Source organism: Zeugodacus cucurbitae, chromosome 3 (genome assembly GCF_028554725.1).
Source record: "Zeugodacus cucurbitae isolate PBARC_wt_2022May chromosome 3, idZeuCucr1.2, whole genome shotgun sequence".
NCBI lineage: Eukaryota > Metazoa > Arthropoda > Insecta > Diptera > Tephritidae > Zeugodacus > Zeugodacus cucurbitae.
The window spans coordinates 78,673,530-78,697,460 of NC_071668.1; the positions used below are offsets into that span (position 1 = coordinate 78,673,530).

At 33.8% G+C, this 23,931-nt stretch overlaps 1 protein-coding gene across 4 annotated transcripts in view; it reads right to left on the reverse strand.

Moving 5' to 3' along the window:
• Positions 1-23,931, reverse strand: part of LOC105211486 (uncharacterized) — a 186,469-nt gene that overhangs the window by 128,795 nt on the left and 33,743 nt on the right. For 2 of the 4 annotated variants that reach the window (XM_054228231.1, XM_054228236.1), the window contains one exon: positions 19,227-19,293. The exons of the other annotated variants lie outside the window; for them this stretch is intronic. The gene's annotated coding sequence lies outside the window, so the exon portion shown is untranslated. The remainder of the gene's footprint in view (positions 1-19,226; positions 19,294-23,931) is intronic. 4 annotated transcript variants of the gene reach the window in all.

Here is a 23,931-nt window from a genome sequence, read left to right on the forward strand (position 1 = left end):
AAAAAATACAAAAAAGAAAAAACTGCAAAATTACAACTGGCGCACGTAGAAGAGAGGGCGCGTTGATGATCACTTCAGCAGAGCGTTGGGGCCACTTCAATCGCGTTGTATAGCTGCACAAGGATTAGGCCCACCATCCAACAGGCCTATCCACTGCGCAATGCATAGACACGCATTTGTGCGACAGAATGAAAAGCTGCAGGGAAAAAAGCATTTTTGATGTCATTATCCTGGCAAACTATGACTGAGTGAGTATGAGTATGTGTTGAAGAGGCGTTTTTACAGCCACTCGCCAACTGTTGTCATTCGCCGTTGTTCAGTTGCGTTGCTCTCACTCACTTTGTTTTGGCCTTTTTGTGTTATTCTTTCTACTGACATTTTGCATTTTTGCATTCCTGAGTGAATGAGTGAGTGGGTGTCGTCAGTTGGCCTACATGCTTGCTGAATGTCCATGTCCCTTCGGTGCGGTGCTTGCCTGTCTGCATGGCTGGTTTTGACTGCTAATGTATGGAAGCGTACTTGTATGTAAAGCAATTATTTCGCATTGCCTCCTCTTCACTGCCTTCGTAGCAGTAGGTTCACACACTCGTGTTTATTTTATCAAGTTTACTTTTTTTACCTCACCTTTCGGCCATTTGTTGTTATTGTTTTCATTGTCCCTATTCAGCATTCGCCATTTGTTTAGCTGTCTACCCAAAACTCTCTTGCCATAAACAAACAAATATTAAGGTGTGTTCACATTCACTTCAAACAGCATTAAGAATGATTCACATATTGCTACCTTTATTTAAAAAATTGCCGCATTGATCTGACAATGAAATAAATAATAAATTTGCCTCAGAATCAACAACTTACCTTAAGTGGCAACCTCAAACCGTACCAGTGAGCCGCCTATATTCCTCAGTTTTTTGGTTAGGGTTGAGGTCTCTCTTATTAGGCAAAATCAAACCTTTGAAATACTATTTCAAACCCTCGAACGCATTTATAATATAATTGAACCCATCAGTCGATTAGTGGTGGCTTACAAACTTATAGAACCCTCCTATATCAATTTATTTTAAAATGTTTGAATTTATGTTAAGGTCATTTAGAACAAGGGTTTCGGTAATACTGATTTTAAACTAGTATTTTCTTTTACTAGTTCTCCAGCAACGTTTGTAAACATTATTAATGATTGGCGTCAAAAAATTTACGTGTATGTGTGTGTAAAAGCCTGCCTGCAACTCTGCATAAATAGCCAGGGGGAAAAGTTGGTGAAAATATTAATAGTATAAGGCAAACAAATGCAAATCGCGGGTGATGTTAGCATTTTTCAGCGTTTGTTGGTGTTAAATGGCGAGCAGAATAAATTGATATCATTTTATGAGCGAATAAAAACAAGACGTGAGCATTTAGGCAAATTAAATTATAATCGACCGACGATACTCCTTGGGTAATATTATCTAATAAAAGAAGACTTCGACTTTATTAACCTCGTTTTAATCGTTAAAAACTGTCACACTGCAGAAAAAACCTTTTTATTTCTTTATAAATATTATTTGTTGTAAATATTTTTAAATAATTTTCAAACTGGCAAGTTAAAAATATTTACTGATAGAATTTTGTGCGAAATGAGAAAGGAAAGTACTTGCTTTGTATAAAACTGTGCTTATTGGCAAGTTTGTCAATCCTCACCTGAATTCTCCAAAATTTATTTTTTGGTTCTTCTTTTATGATATTTTAGGCAAATGGGCTACTACCATTACTTTTTCAGCTCCTGTTCATAAAATATTCATTAAAAGAACGCAAATAAAAATAAACATTATTATTATGATTATTATAATACAATAGCAGAAAAGAAGAGGCGAAAAAAGTGTGGTTTCAGAAAGGTAAATATGAAGTAGCGACCGCAGTAAAATTATTCGAAATAAGCGCGAGAAAGATGGGCAGACGCAAATTAATGCAAATCTGCGGAAAAAGGATGGAAAGTAATTAAAGTCTACCAACACCCAATAACAAAGATGGGTCTACAGCGTATAAAAAATATGCACAGCAGCTGTTATATAATTGAGAGCTACCAAACATTAATTTAATTTAATTTTTTGTATGGAAGCCAAATTTATTGATTTTAAAGACGCTAGCAACATAAATTTTAATAATAACTTCGCCTATGTCAACAAACCAGTTTATTGAAAATGAAAATGTCACAAATACACAAACCATCTGAATTTCCAAACCAAATCGGTAAGCATGCAAACTTATTAGGGATGTCCCTCAAATAAAAGATTCACCTTCTATTACACCTAGTTTGAGAAAGAATGTGTTAGCCTTAATAAATTATTCCGCCATAATAATGTAATTCAAACACATTAAAAAGGTAATTTAGTCGCCTCATTTGGCAAACTATTTTAAAGTCAAAGTGCAGCTTAAAATGCATTGCCGCATGTCCGACCGTCCTTAATAACGCACATGGCATTGCAAACAGCCCACATATATCTTTTTATATTAAAATTTCAAACGCCATGAGTTGGTAACGTTCAGTTACACCTTCAGTGGCTTCGCCAAAGAAATTCCCACAGAATTTCAATTGAAATTTTCACATAATTTTTTTTATTAGTTTTCCCCAACGAACAAACTACCTCTCGCCTCTTCGTTTAGGCACAACAAGCTTTATGCGTCGCATTTTACTAAAGGTTGCACAAATAAATTTTAGTTACCAGCTGTCGCCAAGAGAGTAATGCGCTTGCACAACCGAACACACACATAGCCACCAACAAGCGGATATAAATACTTTTGCACTGTGGCAAAAAGCTGTCGTCATGAAAAAGCCCTGGAATTACCTGTTAACTTTGCGCTTGCTAAAACAACATTTTCATATATTTTCCCTTTTGATAATGTTGATAAGCGGGTGGCGAGTTGTGTTCACCACAAGCCACGCATAAACAGTTGTACAAACACACACACGTACTAGGGCAAACTCTAAATATTGCACTAGGATATTATACGTTTACTTTGTGCCCATTTAGCGCAATATTGCTGATATATTTCTCATTATTGCTAAACATTAAAGGACACCTAAATTCTTTTAAAAAGTAGCTATCCAAAAATTTAATCGAAATTAAAAAGGTAATACCAAACTCTATCATATCTGAGGAACTTATTAAGAATATCAAATAATTTTAACGACATTTCGAAAATTATCTTGTGAGCCAACTCGATTTTTTGTTCATGGTACAAGCGAATAAAATTTGCATTATGTACTGATATGAATGAATGAAGGTATTTAATTCTTTGATTTGATTAATACATGTATATGATATAAAATCAATTTCTTATTCGCTATGATATGATCAATCAACCTGTTGAAACATGAAATCGCGTCCACTTTTTTAACAAACATCGCGATATCCATTCGCCTGACAATTTGGATAATTTTGACACATCATCTCAAATATCTCTTAAGATTTTTTTTATTTATTGAATCTGCTCTTTGGAGCCTAACAATAAGTTATAAAATCTTAATTCTAATTAAAACTAGACAAGCTCAACCAATTGATTGAGTTGTTTTGGTGAAACTAATAATAATAATCGCCTTTATGACCGCGTTGTATAATAGAACTTTGTTGTCTAGGCTAAGTTTTGAATTTTTATCTCTTAAGATGACGTTGGAATTACAGAAATGAAGATGAGCTAGTATCCTACGACTTCGTTAATTTTTGAGGAAATTTAAATTTTCATTTACATTCAAGACTGTATACAAACGTATTTGGAAAATGGCAAAAATGCACCGACGATCAAAAAACTTTATAATTACACTTCAAAACACCAGCACACACCTTTATAAATATGCATGTTTCATATTTGCATGGCATTGCATCAACAAACTCACTTCACTCTAAAAATAATAAAATGCGAAATACGCAAAAAAATAAATAAGTAAAAAACTGGGTGGTATAAAAAGCGTGTACTCCAAAGGCCAAAGCGGAAAATAATAACAAACCACATTTCTCATTATTTCTACATAAAAATCCATTCATTCACACAATTTCGAAAGCTTTTTGCAACACACACGCAACTACCTGACACAAGTACGTATGTACTACGCCCATATCTCATCCAGTTGCTGTGTGGAAAAAGTAAATAGTAAACACGGAGCACATCAAAACAAACAGCCGCTGCAAAGAAAACATATGGAAATGTATAGCGAAAAAAATGTAAACAAACATACAAACGCCCGTACATATTTATTTGTATATATATTTTTTTTCAAATAGCTCTTCGTTCGTACTTGAATCCGAATAAAGTTAAAAGACTCCGTGGGCTTTTTGTAAAAGGATTTGTATAAGGCATATCATACTACCTTTTGGAAGAATTCTCCAAATTAGAAATCTGAGTCTAAGTTCAATGATATTAAGGACGAATCGACGAAATTATTCGTTCGAAGTCGACGTAATTTCAAAAAAAATTGTCGCATTTGTTTCGGAAATACAGAATACCTCTCCGCAGTCGGATTCTTTTACCTATGCTTTAAAAACAGAAATTGGTCAGATCAATAAATATGCTGTTGGGCTTAGAATCAAATATCGATTATCTCAATTACTTTTTATTTAAAACTGTGCTCCGCACTAAATTATAGATCTATCAGTGCAGAAGAAATAATGTAAAAACCGCATTCTTTTTTCGTGCATCAAAAAATAGAAGAAAATTATTCGTTCGGGTAAAGTGTTGCCACTTCATTTACATTGCTGTCAAAACCAAAGCCTCCTGCTAAAACCAACCCTCAGTTATTGAATGGGAAAACAGAAGGTCTCTTCGTAAGCAGTGCAAGCAGGTTTAGTTCATTGGGGATAAAAAATCAAAAAATGCCAGAGGGCTAATTAATAATTAGCGAAAGCACGTAGCAGTAGAAAAAGAGAGAGAAATTTAAAAGGATGTGGCAAATTCAATTCATTACAAACATACATACAATGAAATATATGTATATATATACATATTCGGGGTATACATCTGCAACTGAAATCATTCGCCGTAAAATTTTGCATGGTTTCTTTCTTTCTTTCTGGGTGCATAAATTTCGGTACTAAACCCGAAGGTTTTTCCTTAATCTGTACTCAGTGAATTTGACCCCTTTCGACTTTCGTCGGTCATCAGCGGTGAAGCACATTAAAACATCATTCGAGGTTAAGCGGCACGATTTATGCCTTCACGGCAAACAAAGGCGGCGTACAAGGGGAAAGAAAAGCCGAATAAAAAATAACTGAAGCGACGAAGAATTGATGCAAAGTTTTTAATTTCATTAAGACGCGCTGAGGTCGCGTGAAAGACGCTAATAAAAGCAGACGAGGCTGGGAGGTAGATACGAGGAGGCATTGCCATCGCGGTGATTCTATCGCCAAAGTATGCGTGAAGGTGCGAAAAGGACAGAATGATAAAGGCAAGTGATTGAAGTTTGGCAAAGGTTAAAATATCAACGTCCGCGGCGTACTTACACTGATTGTGTGGCAATAAATTTGGTGAGAACGGCGAAAAGCGATATCAGAACGAAGAATTCTGGCAACAAGAAAAGTTTTTAATTTCGCTCTTCAATGCGCCAATTTCTGCATTCAATTTGGAATTAATTAATTTTCAATGTAAAATCCTCGAGGAACAAAGGAAAAAAGATGCAGCCGTGAAAGTAATTCGTACAAACATATACATGCGCTGCTTACATAAGCAGAAGTAGAGAGACGTCCGAACTAAAGCAAAAAGAAAACTGAAATATTATAAAGGGACAACGAGTGATTAAAAGCAAATGGTCGAATTGAAAGTATAAAAAAGAAATCACAGAAAATGAGCTGAAAAGCTTCTAAGTGCTTCAGAAGCAGAAAAAGTACGGTAAAGGGTGAGAGCTTTACAAGCTATTCGTACTAGCCGCATTCATATAAAAATAAAAGGTTTTCATAAAAGACTATAAAAGGTGAAAAGTAGCTTATATCGAGAACTCGAATGTTGAGCAAGGGAAAATTATCTCACCATTTAAGGCGGTCACCTGAAAGTTATAACGCATTATGTTACGATTCAAAACACAAAGAAGGGTAGAAATCCGATAAATTATGCTAAAGAAAAAAATTTGACGAAAAGCATAAACAAGAGCAGTAGGAAATAACTAGCTTCGGGCACAACCAAAAATTAGATATTGTCACAAGCTATCCAAAAAACGTCGAGATATCAGTACAAATTTTTATAAAAAAAAATACATTAAATGCTTGGCAACCCTTTATCGTAATTAATATGTAATTTAGTGTCAGATGTCAACACTTTCCCCAATAAGAGAGGCTAATCGAAGGCACTGAAATCTTCTCATCAATATATAATAAATAAATATATAAATAGTTCACTTTACGGGGATTTTATGCAACTGTACTGTATGTAATATGCATCTACTGATATATATACAGATAAAACTGTTGGGTAAATACACGTTTTATATTTATTTAGTCATTCTCAAATCTAATTAGAAATTGAAAATCTTTGAAGCTAAAGTTCTGAATCTTTTAAGCCAATACATATTAAATATAAAAGCTCCAAAGCAGCAAGGCAGAGAATACTTCTGAACAAGATGACAACATTAATTGAACCAAATGCGAAAATGGATTACAAAGGTAAACCGTTTAAATAGCACGGACTAAAGATGGCATAAAGAGCTTACAAATAGAATAAGCAAATGCCAATGAGGCGTGCGGAAAAGGTCAAACAATCATTCAGGTGTGGACAACTTCAAATATAGAGAATTATTTGGGATAGTTAAACTAACAGCATGCAATTAAATTTGTGGTCACGACGTGGGTCTATTCTACGTGGGTGCATCCAACGAAAACACAATTTAGCAGTAACAAGAACTAACAAATGTGTATATAAAGTAATTTTGCTTCAAATAAGCATACTTTTTAAATATGATTGGTTTAGTTTTGCTTTAAAGGTTTTTAAAAATAAACTAGTATTTTGATTTTTATATAATTCGTGTGCCTGAAATAATTACCAGACTGTTGAAGTTTCAATCTACCCTCGCATTTCTGAGATTATGTGAGTTGGGAAGTGCAAACATCTCAGCAAACATGTGTACAATTTAAATCGTTTCGTTTCCTATTCTGACAACAAAACTCCGGTTCTCCAGGCAACCTAAAATAGAATTATAGAGATATGTAAAAAGCCGTAGCAGCTCAAATAAAGTACCTTGAGCTTTCTGAGGAAACATGTTGACAAATGTATGAGTCAACTCTAAAAGCCATCCAGCTTCAGACGTTCATACATACATACATAAATGCGGCGCAATTCAAGCAAGCAGCCAGCATTAGTCCACAATAAAATCACAACGCTTGAATGGAAGCCAAGCTGACTGATTGTTGCTTATATCCTTCATGTAACTGTAAATACACATACATATACCAGTATAAGCATGATATCGCCCTTGCTAGTTCATGCAACTGCTTTTCAATTTCTTTGCGTAATTTGAAGCTAATCCTTTAATTTAATATTTCATTTCAATTGTGAGGCATGATGGCAGTTTACAGTTGCATGCACCGCCGATCACGTATACGTTCGTATTCGTATTGTATATATGTAAGTAAATACTCTGCCAAATCGGTTTAAGGGTCTTTTAAAAAGGAGATTGCAATGTAAGATGTAAAGCTTCTAAGACTACGCATAATAATATTATAGTTCACACAAGTTTGGCATGCTTAGAGCCAGTACAGCCTGATTTTGCCCTTTGCGCAGCATTATGTTACCGACAAGTTAACGAGAACTCATGATTTGTGTGTTAAGTTTGATAGAGTGAAAAATCACCACTTTGATTTCAACTTTTATTGAACATATTTTTATAGAATACCGTTAATATTCACTATTGTATTTTTGCTTTATCTTGGCCCATACAACGTTTAATGGTTATTGCACTTCGTTTGTTTCTTCTAATAATATGTGTCTTGATAGTAGTGTGATATCTAAACTATGAATCAGACTTTGTTTCTTTTCATAATAAATATTTCACCGCTTCTGCATATTGACATATAACCCGTACACTATATAACGAACTCAGAAACCCACATACATATTTATTTTTATTTAAGTGTATTACATAAAGCAACAACACATGCGCAAGCGCACACAAATATGTCAACAGAACTTGCTTTGCCATCATATCTTCTTTTACATGTATTAGCAGAGCATAATGCGAATAAAGAAATTTTGTCAAACACAAAAATTAAATTAAAAAAGGATATCAGCTTTTGACTTTTTGTCCTTACCACTGACTATTTGACGTCCTGACAGGCTCACTCTACGCTTTTGAAGCAGCTTTTGACATTTTCATGTGAAAATGCTTTTTTTTTTGTATTTCAACGGGAAAATGTCATATGACAGTCGCCTGTTTTTGAGAGTCTTTAGATGAACGCCTACGCATATGCTACAAAAATACACATGCCTATGCACACGAGTAGGTGTGTGTAGTTTATGTAAATATCACAAAGCGTGCGCTGACAAGAAACTCTTCCATTACATACTCGTATTAACGCAACTGCAGCTAAAATGTTCTATTTCTTCCGGCTTTTAAGCAGCTGAAGCGCGTTGATAAGAAATGCTCAGATTGCCTAAGCTAACAAAAGGTTGGCTGCTTGGGAGAAAGTATTTTGTTTCTTTCAGCCGGAATATTCAGTAATTTTTGTTTTTAATTGTTGCTCGCTATTTAAGCTCCATGAAGCTTATCTAACTTTTGAATTTCTTTGTTATTTCTTCAGACATGTATTCGATTTTTTTCGTTGACAAATTTCTTAAAAATGTTTACGTCAAATGCAGAGTACAACTGCAAAGGCTTTGACTTTTACTCGTAGAGGAAAGAAAACTTTGTGGATAACACACATGCACACGCGATTAAAAATTTGTGAAAATATCAAATCACTTCATTTGTTGGTGTGCTTATGTGAATTCATTCAGCACGTCCTGTTGCCGACTGATAACAAAAGAAAGCGTGTTTTTTCCTCTCTTCTCAGCTTTTTCTTCTTTCTAAATTCAAAATAATTATAGCAAACAAACAAAAAATATAACAACAACAACAACATCGGCAAGATGTGTGTAGTATTCACTGGTTTATTATCGCTTGGAGTTATTTAGCTTTGAATAAGAATTACATTTCATCTCGTTGCCAACGTCAACACATAATAAAAGTTTCTTTTTCTTCGACTTTTTCTACAATCTGTTTGCTTTAATTTAACAGTTGATGATTATAGAAATTGAAAAGTCAAAAACCCCTGTCAGGTTTGTTAAAATAATCGGTACACATACTCACATGAATACAATCAAATAATTAGCGTGTTCTAAAGATCCACACTTTATATACATATTTTTCGTTATGCATAATGCAGACAATATTTGTTTCAAGCTTTATCTTCACTATTTTGAATTATTAATTGAAAATTCGGGTCTGCTTTAGTATTTCACCTGGCGAGGATTTATTTTGGAGAACTTGTGATTTTAGCTCCTTCATTGGTAATATAATACTTTGTAAATGTCAAACCCATTTCTTCGTTTGTAAACTTCCATATATACTTGAACTTATGTTTAAATGGTTTCTTTAACATTTTGTGACATTTCTTTAGATGTTTATTACTCTTTTTCAGTATGTCATATGCAGCAGGCATTCTTTGCTTGCAACATTTTGGATTTCTACACTCTTTAAATTAAAGACTTAAGCTTTTAGCACATTATTGCAAAATTATTGGATAATTTAAAGTACTATTATAAGAGGAATTAGCATTTATACATATGTAGCTGATATTTGTGAGTATTTACGTACATCAAAGACATTAGTACTTGTGGAAGAAAGCAAAAGAAGAACACATATGAGAAGAAATAACAAAAATATATCTTTTGTGTTTTATATTGCGAATATAAACTGTTCTTGTCATGTGATTTTTTATTTTCCCTATTACTTTTTCGTTTTATAACTGTAGTTTGCACTTAACTTTGTCTCTGTCTTTTCAGAAGAAGAAGTTCTTTCTTTTTACTTTGTCGTTATTGAACGGTTAGACATTAATCGTCTTAATACAATAAGTAATGATGTCACGGAGGATTGCACATGGACCAGCATAAGCTACAGCAACTTCAACACAAAGTTGTACACAACGAACATATGAAATAAACAAAATGAAACACACTTTTACCATTGTATGTAACCGCAAGTCAACAAACCTTTCACATTTGGCTGATATGACAAACTTTTGGAGAGGGTGCGGAAAGAACGAACAAAGGATGTGTTGGACAATACATATGGTTATGCACAATGAAACAAATAAGAAATTGCCGCAAAATGCAGTTATACTTTTCATCTATTGGCAACAACAATATCTCAATATCAAATGCTTGTGTTTGTCTGTTTGTATGGGTAAAACTGTACAATTTCTTTCCTGATGTCACATAAAAGTGCGTTACAAGTTCTATAAAAACCCATTTAAACTTCTCACTTGGCAGCACTGTCTGCTCTGTAAAGAGTGAAGTGACACTTTGAGGGACAAGAGTTGCAGAGTAATTGAACATGTGTCATTCCAGCTTTTCGATTTGTGACAGAGAAAATGACCGAGGAAATATTACAGCTGCAAGCTGTGGTTTTTAAAATATTTAATTAAAAAAACTTTTTCTTAAAACTTATAAGCGTCGATATTAAATAAGTATCTGGAGACTAGAGAAAAACTATACGAAATGTTAAATAAAGCTTCGCAAATGTGCATGGTTGTTAGAAATCACACGCTTTCTTCTGTCTCTTACAAATAAGTCAAGTTCAAAGTAAAACCTTGAAATTATAAATGATCAGAAGTCAAAGCATAATTCACAAAATTCAAAATTATAGTTTGGAATATGACACATACACACGAGTACGAGTATGTATGCTCGTTTAAATTGCGTATGGTTTCGGTATATTTCTTATGTTACGCTCTTCAATTAGTTTGTGTGTGCCAGCTAAATTTTAATTAATTTAAATCTATTTTGTGAAACATATATAAACACCCATACACAATAATATTATGCAATAAAATTCTATAGAACTGAAGAGCAAAAGCACTTACTATGCTAATCACTAAATTAAAAATACACACAAACACGCTCACTATTGTGTATGTATATGCTATGTACGAGTATGTGTGTATGTATAGGTATGCATAGTTCAGAAGCACAAACAAAAATTCAATTTTCTTTTCGACTAACAATGAATTCAATCCCACAAACCCACAAATGACGCAATATTGCAGTAGATTGAAGTTTGCTTGTCAAAATTCAATGGGTAAAGAAATATATTCACAGAAGAGTGAAGAATGAAGAAAAAGTTATACACCAAATGTTGAACAAAAATTAATTGAATAAAAATATGAGATAAGCACTGAAAGTGACGACAGCGAGAGGTATTGTCAGCTAGAGAAAGTAAGGGGATCGTGTGAAGGAAGACTGTATTGTTACGCTGCTTACAAGTGCCAGCAAACGCACACACATACACTACACTCGAATGGTTTTATTGAAAATTAAGTGTTTTCTCACACAACTCAAGCAATTCATATGCAAATTTGCACCAAAAATTTTCTCGCAAATATAAACACTCAGAACTCGGTTTTATTCAACAACTGTTTGGTGTTACAAGTACATGGTGCCACATTCCCATATACATACAAGCACAAAGACTCTTTCTCTCGCATACCTTTATATATAAAAGTATATGCTGAAAATAATTGTATTCCCTTTATCACAAAAGAACTCATAATGTCAGTATACAATACCATTGCCTCAAGTATTTATTTAGTACTTGACATTTAAAAGTTGTCTGGTCCACAGATATTTAAAGGATCATTTAAAATTAACTTCACACTCGAGCAATATGATTAGATAATGAGTTTTGCAATAATTTCATCGGAATCTACAGTAAAAAAAAAACAAATATCGATCATATGTACTTACGCAACTATTGTTTCTATACCTAGCTACAATTATTATATCCATACATTGAGTTTAGGCTACTCAATAGTTGCTCTTATTAATTAAATCGGCAAAACAAAGAAGGATATCTGGTTTGAAAACTGCAATAATAATATGACACAACCGCAGAAATTTCGTTCGCCTCTTTGTTATCGCCCAACATCCTCCCTCCCTTTATATTAATTATAATTTACTCCAACAGAACCCACTTTTAAAATGATCATCACTCCCACCAAAAGTGTTGTGGTAGCGACTCCCCAGTAACGACTACGTGAATTGCTTGCGCTAGTCGCTCAGCCGCTTCAAATGCCATTGCATGGCAAACTTATTTTGTACCTATCCCATTTTCCGTGTAAAATGCTAATTGAGTAATTGTTTTACGTGTTAATTTGTTTGACAGCAGCGTGCAGTACTTTTGTGTAACGAAAAGACAAATGCCGCGCACTGTTGATGGCATGTAACACGCACAATGTGGTGACGGTGTTCGAAATTATGAAAGAAGCTGCCACTTAATTTTTTTTTAAGTAAGTAAACTAAAATGCAAAATCTTTATTTTTGAGATTCAATTCCAAGCTGGAACAATAAATACAAAATATTGAACCAAAGTCACATGAATGGACAACGGTATCAGAAATTGTTTAAGATATCTGAGCTAATAAGAGAAACTCGGATCAGACCTTTGTGCCAAATATGCATTGACAAATTTTATAATATAATTATGAATATAGATCACCCATACCCAAAATGACAAAATTACTCATACGTCATGGTGTTCAATTAAAAAATAACATCATTTCTATTGTGCAATAATTCGTTGACAATCGTTTTAAAGTCTGATAATATTTTTATTTTATTATATTTTCTAAACTTTCCTTGTTAGAGGACATTCATTTTCTCTTAAAAGTTTGTAACCACTTAGGAACCGAAAAATATGTCCATGATTACGGCATTGCTCAAATCCCGACCACAGGCAAAAAAGGCGGGGTGCAACTTTACAGTTACTCAAACAGAAATTAATCTGAAGTGGGCACTCAGATGGCGCATTAGTGTCGTTACCAGAATTTTGTGCAAGTGATCACTTAAATGTAAATTGAATTAGACGCTCGGGGCTAATTGGAGCGAAAAAGTGAACTTTTATTTAAAGCATTGTAGTCTACGCTTTTAACATCCCTAGTGTCGACTCATTCATTTTATCTTTTCCTGAACTGATTTAAATCCCTTTTGAACGATTAATTAGGTTTGTTTGAAATTTAATATGCAATTTCCAAATATATTAAAAAATAATTGAGAAATTCTGCGAAGCCTTCTATTTAAAATTGTTGATAGATTTCGGTTGCCCTTTATAATTGTTAACCACCAAAACCAATTTTCGACTTTCCATGACGAATGAATTTGCTATAAATATTTCGATGTATGTGTTTGTATAATAGATGTCGCAAATTACCAATCACCAATTGATTATTTATTTTTCATTTCCTATTTTAGTATTGCTCTGCAAACTGTATACAATGAACGACCCCATATACATATACGAGACAGACAAACTCCACATATTGGAAAATAGGTTCGAATATGTGCATATTTGAGTAAATGCTAAAAATAGAAGGCAATTGATTTGTGGTGTAACTAGCATACAGTTATTATTACAACTAGTCGTACATGTGTGTATGTGTATGTGAAATTTCGTTCATGGACATTTCCGCCTATTATTGCCATAACCGAAACGCATAAATAACAAATAGTCAAAGAGTGATAAAATATTTGCTATAAAGAAGGCGCTGAAAGCTCGAATAGCTCTCTAATAGAAGCTCCACTCAGTCTCATACTGCCTGGTGTAACCTGTTCCAGCTCCCTACATGCATTTCCTAGTTGTATCTACTTCAACACATTTGTCTGTACGTATTCATGTCTATATGTACAATGTTATTTGCTACTACATGTGCCTTTGTGTTTTCTACCAACTGGTCCTACGCACTTGACCAATGTGTGGCACATAATTTGTGGCAGCTAGGCAGTTAGTATTTGTTTATTATTTATGTTTTTGCAGCAAGCTCAATGGGAAGCACCATCCGATTGTTGTGTATTCTGCACACTCAATGCCGTGGTAAGTGCTTCGGTTGCAACAATATTTTAACGTTTATTGGTGGCCAAGTGGTCGGAATGTCCACAGCAAGCAAACAGGCACTTCCACCTCACACCAACAAACAATATACCACTACATGCATTCACGTCTTTGCACCTCCAACGTCTGCGGCTCACTATATTTCAGTTGACCTAGTAGCAAGTGCATTGCATGTACTTTTTTGTTATGGTTTTTATACTGTCTAAACCTGCATACATCGCACGTATGCGAATCGGTAAAGCATTAATTTAAACACTCTTAATTAATAAATGCTCTTAAACACTACCAATTTTATTTGAAGACACCCAAAACACATTTGAAATAGGTAAAAACATATGAAAATATCCTATGAAACTCGAGATTAGTTTATTATCATATATTTTTTATATGTAATTATAAAATGTACACTTTAATTCACTTTTCAACAGCATTGTTTTAAGGTGTGTCAAATTGCTATTGAACTGGAATTATGGCAACTTAAAGTCTTGTTCACATCTTTCATGAATGAAAATAACACAAAATCCTTAAAATATGTTTGCATAAATTAATTGGCCACGCGACGGTCATTCACATAGCAGAAAATACAATAAAAAAATCAAATTAATTTGCCCTTAGAAATAATACCACAAAATCCCTGAATTGAAACATACCACATCTCAAGACATCTCTAGTGTTTGAGAGCACAAAAATAGGCGATAAATGGGTATAATGGTCGAAAGTGTCCAGCAATAAATCAACATAAATGTTTTAATATCAAAATGGGAATGATAAAATTACAAAAAGAATCCTCGTCTTTGAGGAGCGAAGGCGCAACGGACAGTAAACGACAAATAAAGTCGTATAAAATATTACAATGGTATCAATAGGGCGCTATAGCCGACGCACAATAACGCTCAATCACGCTCAACTGTCGAATGAATTGAATAAATGTGTGAATAGATGAATTGAATACATTGAATGAATTGGCAAACGACGCAGAATTGTAAGATGAACCAATGTTCGATCGTAAAGTGTGTAGATTGTACGAATACGTACAAATGGCCATGTAAGCGGCCCAAAAGCGAATGATTCAAGAATAGCGCTGTTACAATGTTATAAACAGAGGATCGAATTGAAGAAAATCCAAGTTTAAGAATTTTTGTGAATCAAATCGAATTAGAAAACGCTTAGGTACTATTGATTTACATACGAGTATAGAGCACACAAATCACTACACACCTATTCGCACACATTCATAACCCTGACATTAACGCCCTAGCAAAAGCACATTGATTTCTATGGTTCAACCAAGCAACAATAAGAAGTCAATGAAAAGAAATTGGCATTTAGCGGATACAAGAACAAATCAATTACAATGCATGAAGACATAAAGGACGTAGTAAATACTTGCGTAACAAAAGAAAATCGGCACAAAAATGCATACTTTAAATGTGGACGCAACGTAAGCGTACAGATATATTTGTATACAATATCATTTAGACCAGACAATTTCAATTGTTGGACCATCAAGTGGCAATATGCGTCGTTAATGGCGTTTTATTTGTTGAGCCATTCAAACCCCGGCTCATGTTGGAGTATTATTTTTTGTTCCATAGACAACAAATGTCGATAATTCTGACGTTCCACTAATCTTTAAATGTCATCCATAAGGTTCGAATATTTACTTAGAAAGTTAAAAGTTATACTTGAGTAGCTGGCGAACGACGCTTTGTAATTTTATATTTAGTGCATCCACTGACTTATTTCTTATTACTACTGGTCAGATATAAAAATGGGCATTTCTTTGTTGTTAAACTAACTTTGGGTAACACCTTTACTCAACTGTTGTTTATTGTTGTCTTTTCCCCAGACAACTGGTACCTCATTTCTCGTATTTTACCCAATAATGTAACTGTATAAACATACAGAAATTCATTGACTCCGGACAAGTTATACACACATTTGAGGGACATTGAAGTGATAACCACTTGGTGATGTGCAAATGTCGCACATACAAGTGCAAATAGAGAGATGTAAAAAAAGATAATTGTTAAAATTTGAAAAAAAAATGCCAGTTGTTAAAGCAGAAATTGCTTATAAGAATGCGATACTTACATATGTTCAGAATACAGAATCAAACAGTGAGCCTAGGTACATGCAAAAACTCATACCAATCCCATTTCTGAACTCTATGTTTTGAAAGTTTTTCTCACCAGCGCAAATGCAAAACTTTGCCAATTTTGTGGGCTTTCCTTTGTAGTAGAACCTGTTTTCATTTTTGCGTTTCTAATATATGCCGAGTTATATAAAATCCGACAATGTAGCACTTTTCCCGAAGGGAATTAAAATGAAAAATATTTTTACGTAATACTGTTGAATTGTTTTATCTGGAAAACATTTGAACCCTAAATTATTGTACAGTGCTAACCACTGCTTGCTTTCATGTTGACTACTTTTAATGCTTTATCAGCGAAAACATAAAATATGCACACTTTATTTTACTTTTCGGAACATTTCAAGAATCTCTATAAGTATATGCGTATGTATTTCAAGAATCTCTATAAGTATATGCGTATGTATTTTCAAGAAGTGAAACAATTGTCGAACTTTTTTACCTTTAACATGTTTCTAGTAATACATGAACCCATTTTATGTAAAATACCGTGCCAACTTTATATTTTTTTTTTAATTTAGCGCAGCAAACGCCCATGCTTTTAAACAACTCGTATTCGCCAACCGGCAGAAGGAAACAACGTTTTTTCTTTGCTTATTTATAATAGAGTATGTATAAATATGGAGTGCAGGAAATTAATTCCTCCTTTCTTTGTTGAAGAAATAATAAAAAATAAAGACACAACCGAAAATTGCAAACACCCAAAGGCTAAACGCTTAGGAAATGAAGAAAATGTAAAAAAAACTGTAATACTAAATATGTTAAAAAAATTGCGAATTTCAAATTTCAAATTGCGAAAATAACAACAAACTGAAATATAAATGCAAGACCGAACACTTATTTTCTCCATTAGCTTACATAGAATTAGGTTATGTTAGGTTGGTCTGGTAGGCCTGCAGGCCACGCATAGACCAGTTGCGATACCAGAATGGAGTGCCTTCACATGTTCCCTGAGTAGTAGTTTAATAGTTTATGAGGCTTCACTAACGCTATCTCCTCTAACGTATAGTATTGTACAGTTACATAGAGTACTGTAGAATTACATAGAATTAACATTGCATCAAAAAAATTGTATAATTTTTTCACCAGGAAATAGCAAAACGTAAACATATATATTAACATAACAGGGCCAAATACAAAAAGGAGCCCTCCCCTGAATGAATCATCAAATTGCCTAATTTCTGCGTTTTTAAAATCCTCGCTGAATGATTCATATCTCTCAAATACTTCCTAGATAATGCACAAAACAAAAAGAATTCCTTAAAAGAGTAAATACCGAACAGAAGCAGATTTTAAGGAAGAAGATGAAGACATGACTTAGAAGCCGCTGAGTTTTATAAAAAATAGTTCATACAAAGCTAAGAAATAAAACAGCTAGTTCATATACATTTTCCTTCCACATGGAAGCCTCAATTGTCGTTCTCTAAGCAAAATTTAAATATCATCGCTTCAGGATTACTATATGTGCTATATACGCTTATATTTCGCCTTTATCCATCCCTTTTATACGAGGCCGCTTTGCTGGTTTCAGTACTGTTTGTTAGAATGACTGCTTGTTGTGCAGAAAGCACTTCAATTTCTAAACCAATTATCGAGCGATTGACATTCTAATGCAGATTAGATTACTAAACAGCAGAGATATGCTGTAAGGAGCCGAAGTCAAGCGACTTATAACAAACACAAATTGGAGTACAGCAGACATGGGAGCGAGGAGTACATAAATGTTGCTCCTGCATATCTCGCTGCCTATGCGTGTAAATTTGTATATTCTGTAAGACTGTTTATAGACTTCAATGTGTCAAAATAGGTGTGAAAAAAATTTACAGAGGCTATTTTAATATATAGCTTAATATAATCAGAAATAAAGAAATTTTGAATTGAAAAGAATTGCGTCCCATATTCCATCTGTCATCAATTGTGGTGCGGAAGTAGTTGTGGGTTTCACTAACATCTCATATACGTAAATTGCTAGGAAAAGCGACATTGAAGCCCCAAAAATGTCTTTCTTGATAGTCAGCTTAAGTTGTAAATAAAACCCACTGAAAAGAACCCTATTTTATATTTTATAGACCGTGCGACTAGTTTCAATGGGAGGAAGGAAAAATATTTGAAAAGCTAAGCCCACGTAAATTGAAATTTCCAAAGAGGCTCATTGTCTAAAAAGGTGGTGAAAATTGCATACTTGGATAAGTGACTGCAGAACAATTTAAAAAGCGGGAGTGCGTGAACATACGTAGTCATGAAGACTTAAAAGAAATACACACACACATTTATCTTCGCTTCAAAAAGCATACTCACACTTCGACATAATTCGCGCTGAGTATCTTGACAGTGAAGCTAATATAATATAAAGTGGCAGATAACGCCAAGATAAAAAATAAATTTATGCATTCAAACGCACACACTCGCACCATTGGCATTCAATAAATTCGAGCATTACGTTGTTTTCATCCACTTTTATTTCAACACCCTCATCACGCACTAGCAACTTGCTCAATTCAAGTAGCTTTGAGGCCTACAATGGCCGACACAATACCAATACTGTAAGAATACTGTAAGACTGTAAGACAAACTCCATTTTCATACATACATGCATATGTTTATACAGACTTAGTTCAATAATGGAAAGAGAAACAATCACTATTGAAAATTTCGTATTATGACTTAATGCCATTTCGCATAATACATGTAAGTAATCACTTCGTCGGTAATGGAGCATACATACATATGTGGAATTTATAGGCCTAGGCCCTTAAAGCAATTATAGCTTTTTACTTTTTACTGCCGATTGGACGAGAATAGACGTGTGAATATGATAAAAATAACACACAAGGCAATCAAGTATTTTTCTCTTCGTGAATTTGAAGCTCTATAATTTCATTAATTTCATATTAACCAAATATTATTCTAGACCGTTAGTAATGAGAATTTGTAGATTATCGTACATTAAGGTACATACAACTGCTAGTTTAGCCGACTTACCAGATTTTCTTGTAAAACTCAGTTCACTTCAAAAGTTATTTTTTAAACGCCTTTATATCCGTGGCAACTGCAAAAAAAAAGAAATATTATATAAATTTGTAACTTTTACACTTTCGATCAGTGGTTAAGAGTTAATTAAGTTAAGAGTAAATAAAATTTATATATTATCAATAATTAATTAACTGAGACATCTAATAAAAAATTATGGTTGATATATTTGGTACACTCAGCACAAATTATAGCCGCATCTCTCAACGCAAACACGTTAACTTTCCATAATCCCTCATAAAACGCTATAATTAATAAATAAACTTATTTTACCTTACAATTGGATAACTTACAACAGCAAATATATCCAAATATATTGAAATTAGTTGAATTGAATTTTACGCATATTTTGCACTTTTAATACAGCATTTAGTACGCAAGGTCGTTTGGAAATTAAGAAATACCACAAAGTGATTTTCAGTGCTAGGGGAGGTAAAATCCCATCCAGTTACACACTACAAGCAAAAGCAACAACAGTAAAAACCACAAGCCTATAACAGTACATCACAGCATCCAACCGCAAAACCAATGCGGTAAGGACATTAACACAACAGTGAAATGGGAAAATGGGAAGGTCCATATATACATATATTTTTCTCAAAGCTTGTGCGATTACCTATGTAATACATACATATATGCATGCATGGAAAGTACAGTGCATAAAAGTAAAATCATTGATGGTAAAGGATAGCAAACATCTAAACAAGCTGCAATTGTTACAATATCACTGGGCAAGAAGACAGAGAAAGACAAGTGGTAAAAGGGGATATCTGATTAAGAATACGTATACGATACAATAAGGACAATGTATGATATAACAGTAATAAAAAAATATCTCACCGTGAGTAGGAATAAGTGTGATTTAAAATAAAATCTCAATAAATATGTTATAAATAACATTAAAATAAATCTGTTTCATTTATGGGTAAACACATTTCTGCCACATAATTTTTCTGACTGTATCATACAGAAAACCATAGAAAAGATAACAAAACGCAAAAGTCAGAAATACTTGACTCTCTTAGATAGATATATAGTCAGGCCGTTTACCTCTTTTAAATTTCCAGATATTGTCCAAAATGAAGAGGTGTCTTCAAACATCTTTAAATGCCTTTTTCCGGAATGCCTTTTTCCAGTGCGGTTGATTTCTTTTGCAAATGAGACGTATAGGCAGGATAATATTAAATATGTAATCATGGTGTTGTTTGTGAAGTACCTGTGCGTTTTTAAAACTATTTTCTATGTAGTTCTTTTATATTAAAGCTTGTGTGTTCTAGTCAATCGCTGTATGTTAAGGTTTATAGCAATCCAACATACGCGGGTATATACTTACATATACATATGTATCTATGTGAAAAAGTTAAGTGTGTATATGGAATTACTTCTTTGCACTCGCATACACTATGTCATATATACATGTAAGTATGTAAACTGCTTGTATGCTGACCATGTTGTCGGTCAGTGGATTAGTTGACAGTAACATGACACAAGAGCAAAAGCTCTACACAAAATGCAAAACATCATCGACAATAAAAATAAACAACTACACTGAAGGCAACGGCAACTGCAGCAGCTGTTCCAACATATGTTCATGTTTTGGTTTGTATTGTCTGATTTCCCCCTATACCTCAGCCCTCTTGCCACTGCCCTTCATTTACGTATTTCATTTATAGGATCTTTCCTATGCTTTGTATAAACGACAGCTTCGGAACTCGTTAGCCTTCTCTGTTATTATATAACGCTCCCTCTAGTCCACTGCTTGATATAGCCTGTTTAACATTTATTAGTCATGTTAAAAGTGTGTGTGCATCTAAAATTGTGTTATGACATAAAAAGTTCCAGTTAATCTCACACATATTTAAGAATAATAATAACAAAATCCGAAACTTATATTTTGCTGGAAATTGTTGCTTCAGAAATAGTTTTATCATATTTTTAATTTTTACAAGACCTTTCTTAGCACTTATGCTTATATAACTTTTGAGAACTTTTATAAAGCGAGCTACCGCACCTGTTTCGCCGCTTCAACTAATATGGACATCATTCAGTTCCCAAACTAACCGAGCCGATTGATTTGATTGAATTTGCGCTCGTTTATCAAATTATCAAACGTGATGTCACACAGACAAAAGCACTATTCCACACACCTTTCGACTTTCGCCCTACAAGTGCCAGTCAGTTTTACTTTCCCGATGATGCGCACTATACAAGATGTCTTATACATTTTGCGGTTTTATTAACCGATGTGGCATCTGTGTTTTGCCATATTATAAATGTCTTGCGTGCTACCACATTCCGTAGACAAGGCACACATTTTAACCCACGCCTCTTATCCATCTCTCTTATCCATCCTTTTTCACCGCTGGAGTTCTTGGTAAAATCCCGCTGCTACACTGCTAATGAAGATGAATCTTGAGGTCAACCCGCGTTAATGGCAGGCATACACGAACAAATAAGTTGGTATGCGCATATGACGCTAACAGTAGAGCGCTACACCCCGTTATAATTAATTAGAAAACTCGTTACAAAGCCAGTCAATATTTGTATATCACAGAAAATGGAATAAGGATACAACGAATTAACCAGCTTTTAAATATATTTAACATATACTAAAATTAAGAATATTGAATGTGTAAAAAGAAAGGACATTGTCTGTTAAAAGTACCCTCTCAGTTCAGTATAGCGCACAATCTAAAATCAAGAGTAACAGAAGTAAGGAGGGACTAAGTTCGGCTATGACAACTATACGAGTAAAATCATCATATTTGTAAACATGAAGATAGAAAAGATATCAATCAAGTTCTTCCAGATTCAATGTAGTCTGGGTTTTAAGATAGATCTCTTTTATTGCCAAATATGTCTCACAAAAGCATGACTCGACGGTTGAAAGTAGTAACAAATATTCTATAAGTTTGAAATTAATCGAAGTAATGGTCCTATTGAGTAGAGAGTTAAAATAAACAATTTTATTTTACTCTGTATGGCATGCTGCGGGAGTATAATGGTAACAATAAATTAACGTTCGTCGTGAAAATACAAATAAATAGCCTAAGCAATTTGATAAAATATCAAATAAACTAGATTTATAAGAATACATCAAATGTCAATAAATCCACTGCGCACATAAACTAAAATAAGCAACTCAATTATTAGGTTTAATGCATAGAATGTGTAAGAATGAATTTATAGGAAAAATAATTTTATAAAAGAATCAATTTTCGTATGTTTGCATAAGAAGGGATTAGGTTTTATGCCCTATTCATTTCAGAATGATTATCACTCCTCTGGTTTACTGAATATATATTAGGGGTAAAGGAAGACCATAAATTCAAAATATCACTCAGCGAAATTATAAATAATAAACATAAAAGTGTAGAAATCTGAATGAAAGGAAACTGAACAATAACCGCTATAATTTCTTCTTTTTTTAATCTCTATCGTTATTGTTCGCAGAGGTAACCAAAGTGTGTAAGAAAGTAAAATAATGACTCATTTTAAGATTCACACTTAAATCCCTCCCACTCGCTTATTATTCTTTTTTATTGTGGATCTAAAATTTACTGTTTTATCTAAGCAAACACAATATCCGTTACTCTTTCGGTCATCACTCCTTTTACTTGCGAAACCCAACCCCCTCACCTCTTTGCCAACCAACACCGCCGATTTTTTATTACTTTCGCTGGTGGGCTTAAAGCTTGTGGCATTACATCAATTTTCTTTGTGTATTGACTCAACGCAAAATGCCTTAAAAGTTTCCCTTGCAGCATATAAAATAATAATAAAAGAAATCCTTTTTTCCTACTGCACATTTGTGTCTGTATTTACCAAGCTTAGAATACGCGTATACAAAACTATGATTTTTACAATCTTAAGTGAATTATATTTCCTCAAAGGAACGTATTTAAAATACTTAGAAAGTCAACGTGCTTTAAGACAGTTTCATCTAAAACCATTCCTTTTTCGGCTCAACAAACTTTATAGCGTTGTAAGCAGTAGCGAAACTTCCTCAGCCAATTATGGCATTAAAGCGTAAAAATTTCAAATTAACGCAACGCAAATTAAATAATACGAGCTCGGAAAGCGTGCGAAACGAATACAGGAAGTCGGTACGATAAGCGTTGAAAAAAGTTAATGAAAGGAAGCATGAAAATGTAGAAAATGTTGCTCTTGCTCAAAAAACGGCAAGACAGGAAGTATTATGAGAAATGACGCTGTCACGGAGACGAACAGTAACCAAGGCAAGCTAATACAAAGCCAACTCCGCCAACAGCCTACTTTTAAGCTTTTCGGATATATAAAGACTCTAAAAATGCGTTGAAATTGTTTTCGAATTTGTTTAAAATTAAATTTAATGATTTTTATCGCTTCACTATTTAATTACATCACGCTCGGCTGGCTTTCACTTCGCTTTATGTTTTGACTTTTTCATATTTTTGTACTCAACGTATTTGTACATGAGGCACAGCAGTGAGCACTTCCATATCATGCCTTCAAACCTTGAAATTGTAGAATTCCTCAGATTAAATGCGTGTACATACAGGTGTTTCCTATGAGGATTATTACAAGTGGAACATACGTATTTTTTATTAAATAATTAGCCAAACTTCTGTTACGAAAGCTGTAAATTGCTGCAATTAAATGTCTTATATATTTGTAG